General features: G+C 39.0%; 1 pseudogene; it reads right to left on the reverse strand.

The window, feature by feature from the left end:
* Positions 1–1668: 1668 nt before the first annotated feature.
* On the reverse strand, positions 1669–1786 carry LOC112483715 (annotated as a pseudogene).
* Positions 1787–3976: the final 2190 nt, after the last annotated feature.

Genomic DNA, 3976 nt, shown 5'->3' on the forward strand with positions numbered 1-3976 from the left:
GCACTCTGCAGAGGCCGTAACTCTTGGATTTGCGTTTTTGCCCTGGTGTTTATGAGCTTTGCAATCCTGGGGCCTATCGTGTGATCACATTGGGTCTTAATTCTTTTCAGGCATTAAGTAAGGGTTTGGAGCTTTAATAGTTGACCCAGTTGTCCCCAATCTTCTAAACATACTGAGACTAAATTATCAGTAAGGGATGAGATTTTTTTTTTTTTTTTACCCTTACACTTTAGAACGGGAAAATAATATCTAGTTAGCATAACTTTCTCTCAGCTTCTCTGGGGTGGACCAATTGAGTTTCCCAGTGATACTCCATCCTGTTCTGTTCTCAAAAATTATAATTGTTAGGTTAGATCACACTACTCTAAACTCTTCAAACTGTCTGTACTGCTCCTTCAGAATTATTCATCACATTTTGAATTACTTGTTCAGTGTCTGTTTTCCCTGCTAGATTATAAGCTTGGTGAGGGTAGAAACCATGTGTTGTTTGCCATCATATACCTAACACTTAGTGCTTGGTGCATAATAGCACTCAATCCACGTTGGATCAAAAAATGGATGACTGAATTTTATAAATGAAGGCCATGAAAAACCTGAAGTCGAGTAAGGGTTAATAAACTTAATCTAAGATTAAAAAAGAAATAGTTAACATTGATTGCTTTTATTATTTATAGACTATTAGAAATAATTATCACATTCATCTAGCAGGACTGGGACTCTGGCTGTTTTGATGACAGTCTTAGAGAGATAGGGAATATTTATCTCAGTACTTTTGACTTTCTGCCTGACTCTAACTGATCTCCGTGGAGCTCTAGTGTCACTTAAAGTTCAGAACACAGTCTACATTTGATTATCCCTCTGATAGCTAAAGGCTGACTTGGTGGCATCTTTAGTATCTTATTGCTCCAGGTACAAGTTAATAGACAGTCCCAGTCCAGTCACTAACAACTACTGTGATTCAAAGTTAATTTGTCTTCGTGACCTATCTATGTCAACTGAGGTCATTAACTCTCCTTTGTGACATGGCTTCGGTTGGTAATACGATATTCTTCTGACATATGAACTATCTTAGGATGTATGTTAGCTAATTTTCCAAGCTCTACTATTATTTTCAAGTTACTATGTTGTTATCAAGAAATTATCGATCCTTCATTATTCTAGTAGGTATAATCATAAAACTGTTGTCTATCCTGGTGGAGTTCCTTTGTTCATTCATTCACAGAGCATTTTTTAAGCACCTACTATGTACCAGGTACTACAGGAACAGTAGTAATCATTATACAGTTCGTGCCTTCAAAGACCCCCTGTCCCACTGACTAGTGGGGCATGTGATTGCACAGTCAACTGGCCATTGCAATACAGTTGAGGAATGTTAGCCAAGGGCAACCTGTTGTATACTGGGGCATGTGGGAAGAATACAGGACGAGTTTGAGGGAGGGGACGCTAAAGGCTTCTCAAAGGAAGTAGAATTTGCGGAGCAAGTAAGATTTTGTCTCTTTCTCTATGTTCCAACCCAGGCCCTGAGAGGTTAATCTTCCACTGCCATGCAACTCATCGAAGTATTTTTCTTTTCTTTTTTTTTTTAGGTGAGGCAACCTTTGATTGACCTCACAGATTGCAAGGACCTTGTCAGCTTACAATCCTTTATTTTTTACTTTTTATTTTTTATACCTACAGCACCTGGTCTTCCTGGTGGTCTCCCATCCAAGTACTAGCCAGCCCTGACCCTGCTTAGCTTCCGAGATCAGATGGGATCAGGCTTGTTTAAGGTGTCATGGCCATAGACAAAGTATTTTTCTTTAAATAAATAATAGCTTTCCTAAAAGAAATACTGGTATTAGTAGTTGTACCCATATTTTAACGGCTAAACATGAGTAAATGAATAATAGAGAAGTAGAGGAGGAGGAATTTAAGCTGAGCTTTATGGAGAAACTCTGTGTGTGTTCTAAGTATATATCAAAAAGTGACAGAAGCATAGAGGAAAAAGTATGCGTGGCATATTTTGTGAAAGAATGATAGACATATGTTTGGAGAGGAATATTTGTAGGCATTCTTGAAGATACAGTTTTAAAGGCCAGTCTGGGCCAGTTTTTTCAAAGCTTCAACTGTCAGACTTAGGAGTTTGGACTTTATACAGAGGCATTTGGATTTGTTTTTGAATGATGAGATACTACATTCCCCATCCCATCCAGGCTACAAGTCAAGACCCTTTATATGCATATGAGGTCCTTCATGATTTCTCCAGCTTTACTTTACTGAACTACTTTTAGTGTCATCAACACATTATTTGCTTTCATAATGGTAAACCTTCACATAGGCACGTGTGCTTTCCCCCTTGTATGTTAAGTATGAGATTCATATTTAAATTTTTGATTTGTAACCCCTTTGTGAATATTTCATTGCTCTTCTCATGTTCCATAAAACTAATCATTTTATCTTCTTTACACATGATCGTTATGCAGTACTATATATATGACTTATTTATTTGTATCTATCTTATCCCTAATAGAATATAGGATATAGGAAGCCTAGGACCCTCTCTTCTTCCTTGTCTTCCTCTTCTTCCCACTCATTTCATCTGGTCTTCTCTCCCCACACATTTTCTTTTCCTTCTTCTATTTTGACACCTCTGATACAGCTCAGTGCCTGAATTACAGTAAACTCTGTGTATTTCGCCTGCATTAATCTGAAGTGTTACGCGACTGTGGGAAATTCATGACACCTCTTTGAATCTGATTTTTGTCATGTAAAGTGAAGATAGAAAGTATGTTTGTTGCCAAGTGAGAGCTTGCTGCCTGGCGATCTGACGACATTGGGTTTCGAGAAAAGAAAAGGCTTTCTTGTGAAGTCGACAGGCAAGGAGACAGGAGGCAAGGCTCAACTCCGTCGCCCTGATTCAGGATTAGGGCAAGTTTTAAGGGGCAAGGGGAACAGGTGGGAATGCAGAAGTGCTGGCAGCACGGGTTTTGATTGGAGAGCTTTGGAGCTTGGTCATTTATCATAAGATATGGTAAAGGGTTCCAGTACCAGATCTTCCCAGACAATGGACCCTTCACTTCTGAAAGGTTCTGGTGTTCATGCTCTGATCACCTGCCAGTCCTTTGGTTCCATGGGGATGGGGTGAAGTGGAGGACCGGGGAGAAGAGAGGTAAGGCTTTGATTCTGGATACAACTGGAAGTCAAAATTGTCTCCTCTGTACATGCTTCGATTGAGTGACTTACGGTTGCATAGCAACTCGGTAGCGTGTTAGAAACAGGTTAGAGGCAGTTTGAGCTGGTTCTACGGTTACAAGTACTTCATCGATTTTCTTGGGTATTAAATGAGATCGAACATGTAGAGTGCACATAAAATACATTTAAGACTGTTTATCTTTTAGTTACCATGAGGATATTAATTGAACATAATCTTCTGGATGTAGGCCCCTATTTGGTATAATCTTGGAGTAGTGTTGCAATTAAAAAAAAAAAAAAAAGCAGCCTGGTCTCTGGCCCAAAATAGCTTTAATGTTTTACATACATTTCTCAAATAACCTCAAAGGGAACCCTGGTATAATTCACTTCCCCTTGTAACATTTCCTTTTCTTCCTGATTTTTTCAAATAGTTCGTAGATGCTCTCTCTGCAAATTACCCAAGTGGGAGAAAAATGAGAGAGGTTATTAAATTATCTTCTTCAGGGTGTGTCAGTTCATGTGTTCATGTATATGCATCCAGATGTATTTGTACCTTCACAAGTGTTTAATCTTTATCCGATTATATGATAAGGTGCTAGAAAAACTCAGAAGAGGGAAGACCATTGTTGACAAAACTGACTGGGGAAAGCTTGATGGGGTAACAGGCTTAGCTCAGGGTAGAGTTTGACTAGGCATACAGGCAAGTGGAAGGTATTGTAGGAGTGAAAACCAGAGTGGGTTATGCTAAGGTGCAGAACAAAGATCAGATGTATAAGGGACAATGTGTAGAGTTGCTGGTAGTTTG

This window comes from Pteropus alecto, unplaced genomic scaffold (genome assembly GCF_000325575.1).
Source record: "Pteropus alecto unplaced genomic scaffold, ASM32557v1 scaffold164, whole genome shotgun sequence".
NCBI classification, from domain to species: domain Eukaryota; kingdom Metazoa; phylum Chordata; class Mammalia; order Chiroptera; family Pteropodidae; genus Pteropus; species Pteropus alecto.